Consider the following 22,612-nt stretch of genomic DNA (forward strand, 5'->3'; position numbering starts at 1 on the left):
GTCTGCCCTCTGGTGGATGAGGCTATCTAAGAGGCTTGTGCCAGTTTCCTGATGGGAGGGACTGGTGGTGGGTAGAGCTGGGTGTTGCTCTGGTGGCCCTAGCTCAATAAAACTTTAATCTGCTTGTCTGCTGATTGGTGTGGCTTGGTTTCCTCCCTGTTGGTTGTTTGGCCTGAGGAGATCCAGCACTGGAGCCTTTGGGCTCTTTGGTGGGGCTAATGGCGGACTCTGGTAGGGCTCACACCAAGGAGTACTTCCCAGAACTTCTGCTGCCAGTGTCCTTGTCCCTGCAGTGAGCCACAGCTGCCCCCTGCCTCTGCAGGAGACCCTCCAGCACTAGCAGGTAGGTCTGCTTCAGTCTCCTATGGGGTCACTGCTCCTTCCCCTGGGTCCTGATGCACACACTACTATGTGTGTGCCCTCCGAGAGTGGAGTCTCTGTTTCCCCCAGTTCTGTCGAAGTCCTGCAATTACATCTCGCTAGCCTTCAAAGTCTGTTTCTCTAAGAATTCCTCCTCCCATTGCCAGACCCCCAGGTTGCAAAGCCTGATGTGGGGCTCAGAACCTTCACTCCAGTGGGTGGACTTCTGTGGTAAAAGTGTTTTCCAGTTTGTGAGTCAGACACCCAGCAGTTATGGGATTTGATTTTATTGTGATTGTGCCCCTCCTACCGTCTCACTGTGGTTTCTCCTTTGTCTTTGGATGTGGGGTATCTTTTTTGGTGAGTCCCAGTGTCTTCCTGTCGATGACTATTCAGCAGCTAGTTGTGATTCCTGTGCTATCATAAGAGGGAGTGAGTGCACTTCTTTCTACTCCGCCATCTTGAACCAATCTCCTTGGATCTAGTCTTAAAGAGTCAAAATGACATCTCACTGAATTTGAAAATAAAGATACAAGAAAAGTGTTTATCTGCAGAAGATTTAGAAAGTTAAGTTATTGATAATTACCCTTGAATTTTCCCCTTGTATACATAATTTGAGAATATAAATTACATATGAATTTTTTCAAATTTCTTCAAAATTTTACCTATCATTGGAATATATTGAAACTCTCTAAGCTGAATTCCCATGAGCAGTCTGATTATAATAATGAACTTCTGTTGCTTTATTTTGGTGAGTAGGACCATTTATTTTACTTAACATGGGTGAGTAATTTACTCTCATGCTCTATATTATTTTAAATAAGTTCATGTTGCAAAAATAATGATGATTATTATTTTTATTGCCTATGATGATGTGAGTAGTGTATAACTTGCTCATAACTCTTTCATTTAGAATCAGTGCCATATAAAATATACATAAGGATAATTCATTATTAGAGTTTAAAATATACTATTTTCCAAACCCCAGTAATTTATCAAATCTGCTAATAAAGCTGAAATAACAGCAACTATGTTTTCCTCCTACTGTAAATCTTTTATAATAATAATGCTTTATTTTTATTATCATCATTTTTAAATAGAGACCAAGTATTTACCCCTCAATCACAAACCTAAATGATATGGTATATTATTGACTATTTCATCAGTTTATAATTCAAAATCAGATGTGCTCCATTTAAATAACACAATGAGAAATCAAATACTTATAAAAATCATGTTCTAATATATTTTAAATGAATAAATTAAAATAGCAGGTTCACACTTACAGAACAAGTGAACATTATGATGGAGGTGAAAAATTGAGTCCAAAAACAGATTTCACTATCAGGATTTCAAGAAGTTGATAATCTGAATGGAAATGATATATTTATAGGTCATGGAAAATATTTTGACAGAATTTTACTTTTAATATACTTTTAAAGCTGACAAATAAAATACATAGATATAATGCAAGCAGTCACGTTCTTGAGGATTTTTTAAAAAGTCTTTACTTGCCTCTTTTAGGACAAGAATGATTCATGAATTAATGAATAGCTGCATTTTGCTCCACTATTAGCTAAGACCACATCCTTCTCTGTAAATGAGAATAAAACCATCCATGGAGTTCTTTATAGGATGGTAGCCAAGAAACTTGTTGTATTGAATGCAGAAGGAAAAGGAATTGTTTAGGGTGACCCAAGGGTGTATAACCAGGAGTAATGGCATGAAATGAAATAAAAAGAAAATTTAGGCTGATCTTCAGATCGATGTCCTAAGTTTATTAGGATACACGACTTTCTCCCAAGGGAAATGGTTAAAGCCTCATTATTTCAGTCTCTTAAAGTTAACCAGGCAGAATACTCCAGGATATAATGTAAAAAATAATCCTGTATTGTCAGAATCTGATGGAAGAGATGATCTAACAAGGCTTTTCCATCATTAATTTCCATGGTCACGAACTAGTGATTATGGCTGCAATTAGCACTGTTTAAAGGAAAGCGCAATTTCAATACCGCAACTAGCTTCCCTGGAGCTAAAAAGCCTGGACCTAATTCAAAGTAAAAACAAGGGGAGGAGGACTGAAGCCAAACCAAACTACAATAAATATACTTAGAAGTGACAAAAGAAGGAAATTCTGTCAGTGCTACTATACATGGCTGTTTAGTTCTTTCTTTCTCTTTCTTCCTTTCTTTCCTTCTTTTTCTTTCTTTTTTTTTAATAAAGGAAACTTTGGTGGCAGTGCCAGTATTATCCTTTTTCATTCATGAATCATCTTGATTCACTGATTTATTTTCAAGTTTGGGGATGATGAGTGGAGAATATAAGGTTTGACTCTCTAGTTAACCACTTGAAATTTGTCCAGGTCTTCATTCTCTTCATTTGTATGTTATTTTATCAAACAATTTCTAAAAGACTCAAAATGCATAAATGAATTCTCAGTGAGTCTTTAAAATTAAACTGCCCAGAGTAATGGAGCACAGGATTTCTAAATCAGCCAACACCCTTAGTAGCTATCCATGTGATAATTTTTTTTAATTATTTAATTTTTCTTCAGTTATTTGTGAATTATTTTTATTCTCTTTTTTATCATGCAAAAATGGGAGAAGTGAAAAGAAGCAGCTCCAGATTATTGACTCTAATTCTGAAAAATAATTTTCAAAAGAAGAATAACATTTGACTATCATATGTTCTAAAAGTAAATATTTCAGAAAGGCAAAATGAACACTGAATTGCAAAGAAGTTTCTCAAGGAAAAGAGAACCATTTTCATAATTATGATCATAGAAGTCTATCGAATGCTTGTGGAAAGGCAGAAAAAGCACTTAGCTGATTGTACTTTTAGTAAAAAGGAACAAACTGGCTTCATTTCCCCCCTAATTCTTCCAACAAAATGATTCTTATATTTTTGAACTCCACAGTTATTACCAAGCCACAGTCTCTGCCCTCAAAAAGTACATAGTCTAATGGACAGGAGGAGAAAAAACATGCACTGAATATAGCACCAATTATAAGCAACTAGTTTAATAACTACAACTATATGTGACAGAAAGATTAATTTGCCTGACTGGTTCAAGGATAGAGCCACAGTTTGCTAATCTGTAACTGTGTGTGTGTGTGTATTGTGAAGATATGAAAAGGCATTTCTACAAGTTGGGGCAGAATGAACAATTACATGGAAAAAAATGAAGTATATAATGTGTTTGGGGAATAAGAGTTGTATGTTGCCAAAGAGAGGAGTTTAGAAATGAGTGGTAAGAAAAAGGTAGAAACAACAGAACAAGGATTCTGAATATTATGGATTTCACTAATTGGCAATAGAGAACCATTAAAACGTGTGTTTTTCATTTGTTTGTTTAGCTGGAGACTACCATTGTCAAATATACATACTGCGAAGATTACTTTGATGAACAGAATGGTAAGAAAAGGTTGCTGAAATCATGGAGATCAGTTAAAAGGCTAATGCAACAATGCAAACAAAAGGGTGGGTGTTTTTCTTTTCCCCAAATTTCTTCGAATTGAATTTGGCCTCTGCAGACCCATCAACAAAACTAAAAAATATTGCCAGATCTTAGATAATTATAAGTCTTTCTGTTATAATTCAGGGGAGATCAAATGTAATTAAGCTGAAAGAGATAAAAGAAAGTTTATCCATGTCACTTATGGGGAGACCAACAGCACAATAACCTTGGCAGAATTACATACAACATCAACAATGTGTAGTATTTCGAAAGGCTATCAAATGGAAGCAGAAATCACCCTGTAATCTAAGTTACTAAGAACAAAAATTTGCCGAAGGAATTTCAGCTGCCTTTGTGAACTTAACAGGGCAAAAATGGGATCTAGTGCATTTGCTCAACTAATACTAAACTTGAAAACTTGAGAGGCAAAGCTTGGAAGACCACAGGGGGGCACTTTTACTGAAAGCAACATCATTCATTATGAAAAAGGAGCACCTCAAAAATACTTCTGAAGGAAGAAAAATGTATTTTTCTATGATCACTTTTAGAGACTTATTTTTTCAGTCATATTTTGTCTGATGGCAGGCATATGAGCTTAGCAATATGAACATTCATGTGGCTACGGGCATCTTTAATGGAACATTATTTTAATCATTTTTGAAACCACCTCTATCACTGAGTACTACCTCAGTATGTACTTTTTTTTTTTTTTTTTTTTTTTTTTTTAGCCGTTGCTCTACACATGGCTGATTTATTTTAAACTTTTCAACTCACCTTTATCACAAACACTGGGACTTTCCCAAAGCCTATTACTACAGAGTAAACCTTACAGGGGTTGCTTAAACATCATCATTGAAGGTATTTTCACCCATCAGATGTTTCTACAGCAATTGCTTCTGCAATTATTATCAAGCAAGCTCCAGTATGCTTAATGCCACAAATTGTTTATGTAGCCTCTCTTTGTGTATCCCAAAGAGAATATATACATTTTCCTAAAAGCTCTCTAGAATCTACTGGAACCACATCCACCTCAGATGACCTTAAATCCCAAGGTCATCAGAGAACACTGAAGAAAATAAATACAAAACTGTTACAAATTTCTCAACACCTACATACATATAAACGTCCCTTCACTTACATTCATCTTTCTCTCCTTTGTTCCACTTTCATTAGAAGAGATGTTCTATGTGCATGTGGAAGCTGTTAAATTTCACAAGGTACCCAGAGCTAAAAATGAGTAGAAAGCAGGGCACCTTCAAGGCCAAGCACTTCCAAATCATGGGGCAAAACTGGCACACTCTTTGTGTCTCACCTGATACTGTTCCCCAGTCATCTCTCTTGACATGTGAAACTTAATGACATGAGAGACAACTGAATTTAGGACAAGATTATGAAATATTGCACTGGATAAAGATATTTCTTTAAAAATTATATATATATATGTATATATAGACATATAATGTTTCTATTTGAAATGGACTTGTTGAACTCAAAAAACACATTATGATGTCTTTTTTTCCTTGTAATCCTATGCTCTTAGAGAAAAAGAAGATCTCCCAAGAGATGCAAGCCATAATCATCTCTGTTTTCATTAACTTACATTCACATGTCTAGGGAACCTGATTACTAAAGGATAGTGCTGATACCAGCCTTACTCTGCAAAGCAGGAATTGGGTTTTTTTGATCATTTTATAGATGAGTAAAATGATCACTAGGTATTAACTAACTATTCAAAGGTGACAGATTTGTCTGTCTGAATTCATGAAAATTTGTGGTAAACATTTGCAAAAACTATCTTTTTTAAAGATGTATTTTGTATGTTTGTCTTATGTTATGTTCTTTGCAAGTGTTTACTTCTCTTGTGAAGTAGGTATGATTATTCTGTTTTTGCAGATAAGAAAACTAAGGTTGAGTCTGATTAATCCTGGTAATGAAGTGTAAGTCCAAGAAGCCCTTAGCAGACCACCCTTAGCAGGTCACCATCACTGGCCTGGCTAACATCACCATAAAGCACGGCTGCAGGCATGACAGCAGGTCTTAGACATCATCTCAGTAACTGAGCAGGGAGGAAGGGACCCAGCTGTCACTCACCACTGAATCTCCCTCAATTCTGGAAAATCGAGCCTGGAACCAGTGGCAGAGGTGAAGTGTAGAGGAATCAGCAGTTTACTGACCTCATTCATGACATTTTCCAGTAGTATCTACTGTAAAAAGTAGATATATAAAATCAAATAAATGACACTGTGAAAGTTATTTTTGTGCAGAAGACTGCCATAAAGAAGGTAAATCAGGAAGCAACTTGGTGGTATAGAAGTGGAGAAGCTAAGTAGTTTGATGTTATTGAAGGTAATTAGGTACAACAGTAGCTGTTACAGTAAGTCCCCTACATAAGAACAAGCTCCATTCCGGGAGTGAGTTCTTAAGTCCAATTTGTTTGTAAGTCCAACAAAGTTAGCCTTGGTACCCAATTAACACAATCGGCTATATAGTACTGTACTGTAATAGGTTTATAATACTTTTCACACAAATAATACATAAAAAACAAACACAAAAAGTAAACATTTTTAATCTTACAGTATAGTACCTTGAAATGTACAGTTGTACAGTACAAAAGCTGGCATACAGGGGCTGGCATAGAGTGAACAGGCAAGAAGAATTACTGACAGGAGGAGGGAGAGGGGGTGGGAGATGGTAGAACTGAAGAATCACTAGTAATAGGAAACGGAGGGGAAGCTGCCCGTGACAATGTATGCCAGACACGTGAACTGATTGCATGATTGGACATACAAACACATGTTCACATCTTTGAAAGTTCGCAACTTGAATGTTCATATGTAGGGTACTTACTGTATAGATGGTGTTCCAGTTCAAGGCATTAACTACGTAGCAGATCACGACCATCATAAGTGTTAACCACACCAAATTACCAACACCAACAACAACATAATGAGAATGGGAGAAAGGTGAATTCAAAGACTGGCCCCTGGAAAGCAACCCAATAATGCCATCCTTACTGCAAACAGTGGTGATTGTCACCTTGCTAGATGTGAAGACAATATGACCCTCAATCATGATATACTAAGCCTCCCTGGGCAGTGATGGAGGGTGCTGACAACCATGCCATGGTTAAGGTAAAGGAAGTAGACCAGTTAGACACTAGGGTCGCAGATTAATGCTCTGCAGAGGGCCTCTTTACCAATGACAGCCTAAAGAGGGTATCAATAAAGAGAATGAGTAAAATGGAGAAAACGAAACCCAGAAAAAACAGCCACCTCAATTTTGGTACTGTTACATCTTCAATTACCTGCCCAGACATTCAGAAAACTATAAATTACAAGATGACAAAAAGAAGAAATGTAGCACGTTAATCATCCGAAAAAATTCTTAGCCCAGAAAACCCTAAACTTAGCCAAGAAAACCTTAAATTCTTGCTACTCAAACTGTGATCCAGGGACAAGTATCATCAACAACTCCTAGGATCTTGTTAGTGATGCAGAAAACTCAGGCCCCACTTCAGACCTACTAAATCAGAATCTGCAATTTAACAAGATCCCTAGGTGAACATGTATACACGTCAGGCTTAAGAAGCACTGCCTTAATTCACAAGAGGGCAAAAAGTTATTAGCATCAGGTCCACCAGATGAGCAAAATACTTTTGCTCTGAGGCTGTGCAAGGGATTATTGATTAGATGCTGCCTTAGCAACTTTAACCTTATCCAGTTTTATCATTCAACTGGAAGTAATTGACATAAAATTACAGCAATAAGATTTGAGCTAAAGGAGATGGAAAGAGCTCAGATGTTAGAAAAATATTTAGAAGTATAAATTTCTAAAGACTACTATCTTTGAAATCTTTCAGTTGATTCAATAAATCTTAAGAAGTAAAATAATGATAATATATATGGCAAAAATAAGAAAATTAATATCGCTTGCCATCTAAAGAAAAAGTATATGAAAATGAGTAATCCTCTTGTTATTCTTGGGAACCAAATTTTCCACATAGGAGACAGACTCTACAGATATAAGATTTAAGGTACTAGGTTAAAAAAAAGCAGAACCCCAAAACCTCATGAACTTCTAAATTTGAACTGGAAATATTGTTTTGAACTCATGATGTATATTTTAAAATGTGATATTCCTTAGATATAACAAGTAAATGCAATGTATGATTCTAATATGGATCGTAGATTGGAAAATAATTGCTATGCAGGATTGCTAATTAGTTCAAATTAGAGTAATTGAGCTAGCAAATGTCAAATATGGGATATATTTTAAGAGAATACTACTTTATCATTATTTTAAATTGATATTTCTAATATGGTTATCTATGATAATATTCTTATTCCTAAGAGACATATGGTGAATCTAGGAAATGTACAGGATAAGTTGCTGTATGTGAAAGCAAAGATGCTATCAAACACAGCTGGAGTTGCATCATAAACTCCCTTGAAAAGGTACCCACAAGGTCAGAGGTGGAAAAATACGAGTATTGGGCTTCCCTGGTGGCGCAGTGGTTGAGAGTCCGCCTGCCGATGCAGGGGACGTGGGTTCGTGCCCCGGTCTGGGAGGATCCCACATGCCGCGGAGCGGCGGGGCCCATGAGCCATGGCCGCTGAGCCTGCGCATCCGGAGCCTGTGCTCCGCAGCGGGAGAGGCCACAGCAGTGAGAGGCCCACGTACTGCAAAAAAAAAAAAAAAAAGAAAAAAGAAAAATACGAGTATTGATAAGAATAACCACTGCAATATATTAAAACATAATATAGCTAATTCTATGAGTTTGTAAAGATACAAAAATATGTATTTTTAAATTCCCATTCTTTGCTTTTGGAAGATATCTAGAATTAACTTGCTGATTAAAAACTGATAAATGAAAGGAAATAACCAGACATTTATCCTGACAACGACATCAGAGATAGCCAACAAATTATTGAGGACATGTTTCTCTCTATGGAAATATTGCAGCTAAAAAACACAGAAAAAAAACATAGAAAAATACCATTTTTCAAACTCCTAATGAAATCCTGAATTTAGGCAATGGTAATCAATGGCCACTGGCATCATAAAAACAAAGACAACTAGCTAATTTGTACCTCCTGATGGAAGTACACAATCCACCTATGATGCATTCTTGCCAAAAATATCTAACCTGAATCTAGTTCCAGTTCCAAGAAAGAAAGAAAGGAAGGGAAGGAGGGAGGGAAGGAGGGAGAGAGGAAGGAAGGAAGGAAGGAAGGAAGGAAGGAAGAAAGGAAGGAAGGAAGGAATGGAAAGAAAAGAAAGGAACAGAAAAGAAAAGGCAGGGAAAGGAAAGAGACAGAAAGGGAAGGAGGGAGAAGATGAACAGAAGAATGGAAATGAAAACTTGTTAAGTACTTGCTGTGTGCTCATTGACTAGGTAACTAGAACTGTCTGCATTACCTACATAGCAGAAGTTCTGTTATTGTATTTATATAATAATGTCCCTTTTTGATAATATTTTTTCTTATGTCTAGATTTTTTTAAGGCATCTTTAGATTTCACGTTCTCATATACAGTCAAGTTGAACAAGTTGCAATTTTTGAGAACTTCATTTTAAGGTTGCAATTTAATTTTTAAAATGATTTTCAAGTGTTAAAATGTAAGCACCTGTAAATTAAGGACTTAAATAGCAACAACAGCAATACCAATGCTAAAATCAATAGTGGGAGTATAAGAAGGATAACGTTTGAGAATTTAGTCATTGAACTGAATGAGGAAACATGAGCTAGGCCTTCAGAAATAACAGATGTTATAAAGAAGTTGTGAGGGAATTTTAGAATTAATATCAAAAACAGGTCAAGCTTGGATGTTCAATAAAGACAAAATATAGCACATATAAAATATCTGATCAGAATTTTATATAGAGAAAAGTGACAAATGGTAATTCTCTACTTTCATGAATTTTCACAAATGTAACCAGCACCCAGCTTAAGAAACAGAAAATAAGCAGCACCCTAGAAGCCCTTTTCCTGGGACTGATGAAAGTAAGAACCAAAAATGGAAAATCAGCATGATGATGTTACCTTTAGTACAGGATAAAAAGAAAAGAGAAGGAAAGGAGGAAAAGACGGAAGGAAGGAAGGAAGGGAGGGAGGGAGGGAAAGAAGGAGCTGGGACATGGAACACCTGGGGGAAAACACCACCCTCCTATCCACCCTAAGGTCTTGAAAAATTTCATTTCTCAGGGAGTGGAGGGAGGATTTGGACTGGATGTTTCCACCTCTACCCAAGGTTCTCTGCAGATGCAGTACCAGCAGAGATGCAGTTGGACAAACACACAAAGCAGATCCATTCACACTTGCCTCATCCAGATGGAGCAGGAAAAGATGCAGATGGAGCCGAGTCACAAGAGGGCTTGAGTGGAACTGGAGCGAGCGTCCAGCACCAGTGCCAGGGGTCGGCATCTCGAGCCTGACCACAGCAAGGAGCTTTTGACACGCATTCAGCAGCTTCAGGAGCAGGAGGCTGAGATGGACGAGAAGATGAAAGAGCAGCTGGAGCGCAACAGATTGCGTAAGCAGAGCCTGGACGCAGCCAGCGAGAACCCGCGGGAGAAGGAGGGCCTGGCAGAAGCCAGTGAGACCATCAGTGCTTTACAGGGGAAGATCTCAGAATGGCAGCCGAGTGCAGAGCTAGGAGGTACAGTTGAAGTTCCTGGAGTCTGAGAAGCAGAAGCTGAAGGTGTGTGCAGCTGGCCTTGCAGCACACACAGGCAAAAAAAAAAAAAAGGCCGGAAGCTATTCAGAAAATTTAGGAATTCCAGGCCGGCCAAGAAGTGAGAGCAGACCAGGAGCATAAGATTAAGAATTTGGAGGGGCTTCCCTGGTGGCGCAGTGGTTGAGAGTCCGCCTGCTGATGCAGGGGACACGGGGTTCGTGCCCCGGTCCGGGAAGATCCCACATGCCGCGGAGCGGCTGGGCCCGTGAGCCATGGCCGCTGAGCCTGCGCATCCAGAGCATGTGCTCCGCAACGGGAGAGGCCACAACAGTGAGAGGCCTGCGTACTAAAAAAAAGATTAAGGATTTGGAGCATCAATTATTCCTGCGGCGATGCTGAAGAACAGGAAGTCTGAGTGGTGCAGCTGCCCAAGATGGCGGGAGCTGAACGAACTGAGGGAAGAGAAGCCTCCCCGCCGGAGAAGTGAGAGACCAACAAACAGGCTGCTCAGAGAAGAACCGGAGGGGCTGCAGCGAAGGCTGGGACGTCAGGAGATGCAGGAAAATCTGCTGAATCTGGAGCTAGAGAAGGCGAGGCTGCTGGCGAAGCTGCATAGCTGGGCAAGGCTGGACCAGACCCTGGACTTGAACATTAGGACCCGGGAAACAGTTCCATGTTGTTTGTTGGGCCGCAGCAGAGAGAGCTTGCCCTGAAGGACAGGAGCAGCTTCCATCACCAGCAGCGTCCCGGGCTGGAGAAGGTCAGGCAGCTGTTCGAGGAGGAGGTCCGCAAGGTCAGCGGCCCGCTGCTGGAGGAGAGGAAGAAGCGGGAGACTCAGGAGGCGTGGCCCAGAGACCGGAACCCGTCCTGCAGCTGAAGAAGGTGAGGAAGACGAGGCCCAGAGAGTGACTTGGCTGGAGCCCTGCAGCATCCCGCCTTCGTTCCTTACCCGGACCCTGTGCAGCCTCCCTCCCGGGTGCACTTCTGTCCCTCAGAATCCCTGCCTTTGCCTTTGAGCATCTCCCTTCCGCCTTCCCACCTGTACTTGGGCGGTACCCTGAAAGGAGCAGCTCCGTTGCTACCCGCTTCCGGCCGCCATCGAGTGGATGCTTCGGGACACCAAAAGTGCTTCCTGCGAGACAGTGGATACAGGTCTGTCCATTTCTGACGCTATGACTTAAAATTAGAAACTTGGAAAATGTTCTCCCCCAGCAATTAAAAGAATTGAGGCTTTCAGGGGCTTAGGGCGGGAAGGTGAGCAGTGGTGGGAGCAGGAGCCCAGGCTTTCAACAGGGCTCTGCCTTAGCATTAGACGGCGCTTGGAGACCCCCTCTCTTCCTTCTTCAGGTCTTCGGAGTCACCTGTGCTTGCTGCTGGGTGGGTTTAGGTGACTCAGGCAGCTCCTGATTTTCTTTGTCCGTCAGATGCCCTCTAAGCTAGGTTCCTTCTCCTCCACCTGTTCGGAAGGCTCCCATACCCTGTCTTCCGGAGCACACGTCAATCCCTTCCTCAATCCTTGTCCTGTCACTCCTCCACCACAGGCACAAAGCTAGGCTGTACTGGCCACATTGAGCTGTCATAGGCTCGTTCCAACTGTTTTCTCCAGACGTGCTTGATTGTGCACCGCTTTGTAAAAAAAATGTGCAGTATGGGGCTTCCCTGGTGGCGCAGTGACTGAGAGTCCGCCTGCCGATGCAGGGGACACAGGTTTGTGCCCCGGTCTGGGAAGATCCCACATGCCGCGGAGCAGCTGGGCCCGTGAGCCATGGCCACTGGGACTGCGCGTCCGGAGCCTGTGCTCTGCAATGGGAGAGGCCACAACAGTGAGGGGCCTGCGTACAGCAAAAAAAAAAAAAAAAAAAAAAAAGTGCAGTATGCACAGCAATATGTGCGTATTCATTTTTAAAGCATGCGTGTGATCCACGGTCCATAATTAAATATTAAATAATTAAATATTGAATACATTTATTTTGAAATTTTTTTACAAATAAAATTACACAAAGTTTTTAAAATGCTTTTCTTTTTTTAATTGTAGTATAATTGACATATAGCATATTAGGTTCAGCCGTAAATGTAATGATTCTATATTTGTATATGGTTTGAAATGATACCACAGTAAGTCTAGTTAACGTCAGCCACCATACATAGCTACAGTTTTTTTCCTCATGATGAGAACTTTTAAGATTTCTTCTCTTAGCAACATTCAAATATACAATACAGTAGTATTAACTGTAATCATCATGCTGTACCTACATTCCCAGTGACTTATTTATTTTTTAACTGGAAGCTCATACCTTTTGACTACCTTCACCCATTTTGCCAGCCCCCAGCCCCTGCCCCTGGCAACCACCAGTCTGTTTTCTGTATCCAAGAGTTTGTTTTTCTGGATTGTTATTCAGATTCCAAATATAAGACAGACTATACAGTATTTGTCTTTCTCTGTGTAACTTATTTCACTTGGCATAATGCCCTCTAGGTCCATCCATGTTGTCACAAATAGCAAGATTTCCTACATTTTTATTGCTGAATAATATTTTATATATAATATTTAATTATATATGTTATATATATCACATATTCTTTATCCATTCATTCATTGTTGGACACAGGTTGTTTCCATGTCTTGGCTATTGTAAATAATGCTGCAGTGAACATGGGGGTGCATGTATCTTTGAGTTAGTGTTTTTATTTTCTTTGGACAAATACCCAGAAGTGGAATTGCTGGATCATACGGTAGTTCTTTTTTTTCAGTTTTTGAGGAACCTCCATACTGTTTTCCATAGTGGTTGCACTAATTTACATTCCCACCAACAGTGCACAACTGTTCCTTTTTCTGCACATCCTTGCCAAAACTTTTTATGTCTTGTCTTTTTAATAATAGCCATTCTGACAGGTGTGAGGTTAAATCTCACTGTGGTTTTGATTTGCATATACCTGATGATTAGTGATATTGAACATTGTTTCATGTACCTGTTGGCCATCTGTGTGTGTTTTTTGGGAAAATGTCTATTCGGAATCTCTGCCTATTTTTTAAATCAGATTTGTGTGTGTGTGTTGCTATTGAGCTATGATGCCTTCTTTATATATTTTGGACATTAGTACCTTATCAGATCTGTGATTTGCAAATATTTCCTCCCATTCTGTAGGTTGCCTTTTCGTTTTGTTGAAGGCTTCCTTTGCTGTGTAGCAGCTTTTTAAATTGACGTAGTCCCACGTTTTTACTTTTACTTTTGTTGCCATTGCTTTTGGTGTCAAATTCAAAAAATATATATATATATCCCCAAGGCTAATATCAAGGAGCTTACTGCCACCTATGTTTTCTGCTAGGAGTTTTATAGTTTCAGGTCCTACATTCAAGTCTTTAATCCATTTTGAGTTAATTCTTATGCGTGGCGAAAGACAGTAGTACAGTTTCACTGTCATCTGCAAATAGTGGCAGTTTCAATTTTTCCTTTCAAAATTTGTATGCCTTTTGTTTCTTTTTCTTGTTTAATTGATCTGGCTAGGACTCCCAGTACTACATTGGACAGAGTGGTAAGAGTGAGCATCCTTGTCTTGTTCCTGATCTTAGAGGGAAAACTTTCAGGTTTTCACCATTGAGGATGACATTAACAGTGGGTTTGTGATATATGGCCTTTATTACACTATAGTACATTTCCTCTATACCCACTTTGTTATGAGTTTTTATCATAAATGGATGTTGAATTTCATCAAGTACCTTTTCTGCATTTATTGAGATGATTGTATTATTTTTTTATCATTCATTTTTTTAATGTAGCATATTACATTGATCAATTTGCTGTTGTTGAACCATACTTGCGTCCTTGGAATAAATTCCAATTGATCACAGTGTATGATTCTTTTAATGCATTGTTGAATTCAGTTTGTTAATATTTCCCTGAGGATTTTTGCATCTATATTTATCAGTGACATTGGCCTCTAATTTTCTTTTCTTGTAGTATCCTTGTCTGGTTTTGGTATTAGGGTAATGCTGGCTTTGTGAAGTGAGTTCAGAAGTATTCTCTCCTCGTCTATTTTTTGGAAGAGTTTGAGATGGATTGGTATTAATTCTTTGAATGTTTGGTAGAATTCACCTGGCCCTGGACTTTTGTTTGCTGGGAGTTTTTTGGATTACTGGTTCAATTTCCATACTAGTAATCAGTCTGTTCAGATTTTCTTTCTTCATGATCCTATCTTGATAGGTTATATGTTCTAGGAATTTATCTATTACTTCTAGGTTGTTAGTGTGCCAAAGATTTAAAACTGCTAGAAGAAAGCACATCCCTCAGAAAAACAAATCACATTAAATCACGTTCTGAGCAAATATACACCTTATTCTGGCTCAAGGAGAATGAAACACATAGTAGAGTCTTTTTTTCAGTTAGCTCCAAAAATTAACTCCTCCTCCTTACTAAGGAGTGTCAACAAAGAACAACAAATTTGGTGCCAGTTCTGTAAGACATATTGGGAGACTAAAATCTAAAGTGTAACAGCATATTCATATTCATTCTTAAATAGGATTGTGCTTCTACGGGGACTCCGTGAACAAATAATGCTATAATTTACCCGATACTTCTGTTGATTCAACTTCTGATATGAACTGCTAAAAATCCAAAACAAGTATCAAAATGTTTCAGCATGTCAGACTCAGCAGTCAACACAACTTTGATGTTTCTACATTTTATCTTATCTGCTTTGTAAATACATCAGTCTACTTATGAGTTCTAAATCCTAGTATTAAGAGTCTACTGCTACCTGACAGCCAGCTATATTTCTAAAACAGCCTTTTCCCTAGTATTTCTAAACTTCTATTGATCAAAACACCCAAGCATATTCCTCAATAAAAGCAGACATCTGTTAATTCAAGTATACTTCACAAATGCTGAATTGTTAAAAGCTCCTTTACAATTCAGGAAGGCAACTGTGATTCAATAAGTAATAAACCACACATAATTTTTTTTCAGGGAAAGCATGTAAAAAATAGCATGTAAAAAAAAAAGGAGGGTGAATAAACTGGCAAGATGTTTTCATTTACTTAAGTGATAACCTTGAAATAAGCTAAAAATATTCCCTGCGAAATTGATCTAAACTGAGGAAATGTCATTGTATAACTGTGGTTATGAATCACCTTCCCATGACATAATATGACAAAGATTGTGTGTACCTGAAAATCTGCTTAACACAATGAGAAGGGAGATTAAGCTTCTCTATCTATTTGAAAGCTATTTTCTCAGAAGTCTATATATTGGAAATTTTTTTTTCTTTTCTAAAATGCATTTATAATTTTCAGTAAGAAGAAACCATTCAAAACTCTTATTACAATGGGGAATTTTTAACTCACCAATTTTATGCTACCTTTTATTAGGCTAAAAATTAACTTTATATATCTTTTAACTAGCCCTTTTAAAGCTGAAAATATCTTTCAAAAATCTACACAATGCAGCTTAAGCCTGTATAATAGTCCACTATGCCTAAAAATTACATAACAAAGTTCCTTGATAATAAATTCCATCATAATTAATGGTACCAGAGTACTCTCAAGAAAATAAAACTAGATTTTACCAGTTTGATTTCTCTTTGTTAACAAATTGATAAATAAATATTTATATTATTTTTTAAGATAAATCCATGGCTATTTTCTTTTTAATATATATTTTTAAAATGACACACTGGGAACAATATGCATCTTATTACTTTACAACCTACAATAACTTCTCTTCTAGCTATATAGCGGCATAACTGCAATCTTTTATACTATATTTTACAAAGTTAAAATTGGCCTTCATTACAGATCATTTGAGAAGCACACTTCTATTCTACTAGAGTCCAGATTAGAAGCAAGTTCAAATGGATTCTGCCCTGTTCCCTTCTTCAGGGACTAAGCTTCCGCTTTATGTACTATTATACAAAAGCATGTCCAAGTCCTCTCAACCCCTATTCTATTGGCTTTGAACATGAATTAAATTATTAACACACTAAAATAAAGTCTCTAGACACAACAAGGCATTCATTGCTCCAAACTGAACAATCAGTTGGTAGTTGGCTGGGTGCTAGTAACAAAATGTGCGTATTGGCCCTGAGTTTGTTTCCACACAGATTCATGGTATTTTGACCTGTCCAACCACACCTAGTCTCTCACCCATCTTGTTTGCCACAGTTAAAGGGCTCAGTTTTCTCTCTCCAGTTCCACAAAACCTGAATTTCCAAGGCACTGGTGTCCCTTCTCCTTTTATGTAACTTCCTCGAACAAGTATCAAATTTCTGCTTCTGAAAAACTCTTCTTAAAAAAACATGCACTTGAATCTTTTTGACTAATGCAGTAATCATAGCCCAGTGTCTGACTTTGTAATAAATAAATCTAACTATTCAGGGCAAAAAAGAAGAGGTACATGAAGTACAGTTTTTAAAAAAGACCAAGAAGCAGAGAAAAGTGCACAGATTAATATTCTGGATATTATCTCAACCAAGTTTTTAATACTTGAAAGTTTATTTTTATAAAACCATCTATTCTTAAAAAAAACCCCACAAAACTATCTATTCTTATTTTGTATATTTTGAACTGAAATTAAGAAGGAAGCAAGGGCAGAACACAGTGGTGGTAGAGCCAGTAATCAAACTCAGTTCTGTCCAATTTTAAACTTCTTTACACTAGACTCAATTTTTTTTATCAATCCATTTCACTTACACCACAATAATGGAATACATGAGTAATTAACATTTTCATACCTTTCATTTATTCTTTTCTGGTTGGCAGCTAACCGGGATAATTGGAAGTTGTAGGTGACATGAACGAATCTACTCCATAGAAAGCAATCTGCGTTAGTTACAAAACTAAGACTAAGGTTGAAGAAACACCCTAAATAAATGAAATATATAAATAAATAAAAATATTATCTAGCCTACTCAGACAGAAAAGCCTGTAGGGCTTCAAGTTTAAAAATAAGATTAGTCTGCAAATGATATTCACATAAATTGCAAAATAAGATAGGGGTTAGGATATGAGACAACATTACAAACATTTATTTTTCTAGTATATTAGAATAAAATGAACATTAAAACAATATAAATCAGATTAGCATCTTAAGATGTCAATTTTTTTCCTATTATCAATATTTTACTATTATTTTTTCTTTGCAGAGAGAACTGTATTGGATGGAAATAATAAAATTTCATTCCACGTACTTTACCTTGGCCAAATACAAATGACCTAGAATGGTGTTTATCTTATTAATCTAAATAGCATTAGGGAGGGGAGAGAAATGAACAGAAGTACAATTCTGATTTCTGAGTCTGCAAATAGAAATACTTATCAAAGACTATAGTCTAACCGTGTGATCTGCTGAATAGAAATAAGGGAACAATGTGCATGATTTGTTATCTAGGTTTATCCTATGAAATGTAATAATGTAATTGTCTGCTACATCAAACAAATAGAAGTATGCTGATTTATTCACTTAGTTTCATCTGAGAAATATCCTAATTATTTTTTATTTGTTTTTTATAATTTATTTTATTTTTATGATGCTAGTATATATTCCGAAGAAAGAAAAAAGAAAAAGAAACATGAGCTATTTTCTACAAATGATTTTAAAATTCTATTTTGGACTTAAAAAATTTATTTATAATAAAGCTAATTCTAGTAAGGAACTATTAAAGTGTCTCTAGTGGTATATTCATTCTCAACCACATGACAGACACTTTAATACAACATGATATTTTAGGGTCACATATACATAAAAGTTAAGCAATGCTATTTACTTTGTGTTATGCTTCCAAGTTGCTATCTATCGGGGTCAACATGTTATAATGAGCCCTCTGTAGTTCTTTCTTTTGTGGTACACGGGCCTCTCACCGCTGTGGCCTCTCCCGCCGCGGAGTACAGGCTCCGGACACGCAAGCTCAGCAGCCATGGCCCACGGGCCCAGCCGCCCCACAGCACGTGGGATCCTCCCGGACTGGGGCACGAACCCGTGTCCCCTGCATCGGCAGGCGGACTCCCAGCCACTGTGCCACCAGGGAAGTCCCCCTCTGTAGTTCTTGACTACAGTAAGCTCTGTGCAGGCAGGGAGTACACTGATCTGGTCACTACTGTATCAAGGGAATAGATTCATCATTAAATTTACATGTTTATGTATAAAGAAATTATTCTACTAGTTAAATAGATGATTCTAAAAGGCAACAAACCGAATGCCAACTTACAAAAAAAATAAAACAAGTTCTGAGCTAAAATCAGGACATTTGATCTCTTATTTTGTCTTACAAGTTTTGTTTATCTAAATACTTGCTTAAATAGGCTTTTTTACGTTTTCTTCTTCTCCAAGTGCTAAGCAAGACTCTTTTTTACAAGTCTCCATTCACTGGACATAACTTTACAAAATTACTTTACACTGTGACATAGTTATGAGTTAATTGGTTTGTAAACTCTGCTTTAATTCTTTGATCACTTGCTTACTGCTCTGCTTTTGTCTTCACTGTCAATCAGAGATCAACCTTAACTTTTTCCACCTTATAATCCAAAGCTGTCTTGTTGGATGTCAAGTCAACCATATATCAGATTTCAAAATTAATACTGTACACTCTATCATATGATTCTGTGTCTTCCTCTTTTGTCTGAAATGTATTCCCTATTTCCATTTATTACGTGGCACCTTATTTCTTAAAAGTGCCATATAGTATGTTACTCTTAATGCATTAAATTCATTTATTTTAAAAAGGCAATTGTAGGGCTTCCCTGGTGGCGCAGTGGTTGAGAGTCCGCCTGCCGATGCAGGGGACACGGGTTCGTGCCCCTATCCCGGAAGATCCCACATGCCGCGGAGCGGCTGGGCCCGCGAGCCATGGCCGCGGAGCCTGTGTGTCCGGAGCCTGTGCTCCGCAACGGGAGAGGCCACAGCAGTGAGAGGCCCGCGTACAGCAAAAAAAAAAAAAAAAAAAAAAAAAAAAAGGCAATTGTAGACAGAGAAGTATTCAAATAAATTTATAGGAGTTTCTTTAGGGAATTATTGTGTGTAGAACATTCATAGAAGGAGATGGGGAGAAGACTAGGGGCATCAGAGTAGGGACAATGAAATCTTGACAAGGGAAGCAGATTTGAACCAATCTGACTAACTTCAGTTCCTTCACAGCTGGTCTATGACTAGATCTGGATATGCAATTAAGGTGTTGGGTGTGTGTATGTGTGTATGTATGTATGTGTGTGTGTGTGTTTGTGTGTGTGTGTATGTGTGTGTTTGCAGGGGACAGTGAATACATAAATCAATCTTTCTTCTCACCTATCAGAAGAAACTTAACAGGTAGCCAAAGAAGAAGAAAATGATAAGTATATTGCATTTTAGTTTTATGTCTCTTGTAATTAAAATTGACAAACAAAAATATACACCTTCTCTTACTTATGGGTTAAGATTTAAATCTCTGAGGCCAGGAATGGCAGAGATAAACATCTATACTTATGTGTAGTTTGTAAGACTTTTACTTGAAGCAGGCTAAAAATAAAAATATAAAAAATATTTAAAAAGGAATTTCTATGGAAAAATCTCTGATGTACAAGAATTCCAAATAATTTATGTAGATATCTCACTCTGAAGGGACACCCTTTCAAAGACTACAGTATTGAAAGAGGTGGGGGAATTAACATTACAGTAGAAAAATCAGACAAACACTACCTCAGCCAGACAATCAAGGTCAACTTCAATATCAAAAAGTCATGTTGATAGTATGTATTCTTGATATGATATAATAAGAATGGCAGTTTTCCTATTGGTCTTCCTCATTAAAATCCATACTGGTTTAATTGTGAGAAAACCACCAGACAAATCCTAATAATGCGATATTCTGGAAAATACTTGACCCAGTACTCTGAAAAACTCTTAAGGTCATCAAAAACAAGAAAAGTTTGTGAAATTGTCACAGTCAAGTGAGTCGTAGCTTTGAGACATTATAACTAAATGCAGTGTGGTATCCTGGATGGGATCTTGCAGCATAAGAATGATATTAGGTAAATCTTAGAAAATCTGAATAAATCATGGACTTTAGTTAATAATAATGTATCAATATTGGTCCTTTAATTATAAGAAAGGTACCATACTACCGTGTTAATAATAGGGGAAAATGGATGTGGATAATTATTTCTATAAATCTAAAGCTATTCTAAATTAAATAGTTTATTTCTAAAAAGCAATATCATAGTCAAATGATAAATTACATATACATATTTATTAATTTCATTCACTAAAACCAATAAATAGATATCACTCTGAGTTATATACATGAAAATATTTTCCAGTGATTATCTTTATTGATATCATTCAAATATTTATCAAATCTATATATATATGTATAGTTATATCATATTTTCTCAAATATTTCACCGTAAGTTTGATGTCAATGTATACAAACCAAAAAAGGTCAGGTGAGATTGTGTTTCGGAGGTTACCAAAGTATAGTTTTGTTCCCACCCTGCCCACCTCCATTTTCTTATTTTGAGGGGAAAGATACACAGACATCAAATCAATTGAGTGTGATGCAGTGAATATTAATTGACATCTACTAAATATCAAGTGTTCATGAATACCCCAATGAAAATAATGCAGTCTTTCCTCAAGGTGCTTACAGTTTAAAAATGACAAGAAACAATCACACCACATGGTGTGATTCTACCATGATGGGAGTAAATAAAGAGTCATTATGGGAAGACACACCAGGCCAACTAACCAGTTATGGGGTGAGGGGGCGTGGTTGTCCAGAATAATACTGACATCCAAATATTATGTTGGAATTAGCCAGACAAACTGGTTGAAAATTATTTAGGCAAAGAAAATAATACATGTGAATTCCAGGAATAAAAGCAGGGCTTATTCAGGAACTATAAATAGTTCACTGTCTCGAACATAGAGAATGCATAAGAGAGATGGTGACGTTGGGGAAAGAGATCATACAGAAGGGATCTTTTAACATTTGTTGAAGAGCCTGATTTTACCTTTATGGCAATGAAGAACAAGTGGCGAATTGTACCTTCCTTTTGCCTTTCTTCCTTCCTTCTTTATGCAATCATCAAAGACTTCATCAAGAGAGTAACATGAGAGAATTTCCTTAAAAATGAATAAACCACACACCTATTAGAGTGGCCAAAATCCAAAACACTGACAACACCAAATTCTGATGAGGATGTAGAGCAACAGGAACCCACAGTAGTTATGGTAGGAATGCAAAATGGTATAGCCACTTTGGAGACAGCTTAGCAGTTTCTTATAAAACTAAACATACTATTACTATATGACCCAGCAATTGTGCTCTTTGGTATTTACCCAAAGAAGTTGAACACCTAGGTCCACACAAAAAACCTGCACATGAATGTTTATAGAAGCGTTATTCATAATTGCTAAAACTTGGAAGCAACAGAGGTGTCCTTCAGTAGGTGAATGCATAAAGAAACTGTAGTACATCAGTGCAATGGAATATTATTCAGTGCTAAAAAGAAATGAACTTCCAAGGCATGAAAAGACATGGAAGAAACAAATGCATATTTCTAAGTAAAAGAAGTCATTCTGAAAAGGCTATATACTGTATGATTCCAACTAGATGACCTTCTGGAAAAGGCAAAACTATGGAAACAATAAAATGATCAATGGTTGCCAGGGTGTTAGAGGGTAGAGAAGAAAAGAGGTATGACTAGGGGGATAACAGAGGATTTTTAGAGCAGAGAAAATACTCTGTATGGTACTCTAATGATGGATCCATGTTATTTTATGTTTGTCCAAACCCAAAGAATATACAATCCCAAGAGTGAACCACAATGTAAACTATGGACTCTGGGTGATAATGAGGTGTCAATGTAGATTCACTGATGGTAACAAATATACCACTATGATGGGGCATGTCAATAGCGAAGGAAACTATGCCTGTGTGGGGGCAGGCAGTATATGGGAAATAAAGTCTATTAAAACAAAACAAAGCAAACAAGAAAACAGAACCAAGCCTGACCCCCAGTTATATATCTCCTGGAATATATGGGAAATCTCTATACTTTCCTCTCAACTTTTCTGTGAACCTAAAACGTCTCTAAAAAATAAAGTCTTAAATAAGTAAATCTGGCTTTATTGTGGAGAGTAGACTTAGAGGGTA

At 37.5% G+C, this 22,612-nt stretch overlaps 1 pseudogene; it reads left to right on the forward strand.

Moving 5' to 3' along the window:
* Nucleotides 1–9,952: 9,952 nt before the first annotated feature.
* Nucleotides 9,953–11,369, forward strand: LOC132488578 (mitotic spindle assembly checkpoint protein MAD1-like; annotated as a pseudogene).
* Nucleotides 11,370–22,612: the final 11,243 nt, after the last annotated feature.

This window comes from Mesoplodon densirostris, chromosome 1 (assembly GCF_025265405.1).
Source record: "Mesoplodon densirostris isolate mMesDen1 chromosome 1, mMesDen1 primary haplotype, whole genome shotgun sequence".
Taxonomy (NCBI): Eukaryota; Metazoa; Chordata; class Mammalia; order Artiodactyla; family Ziphiidae; genus Mesoplodon; species Mesoplodon densirostris.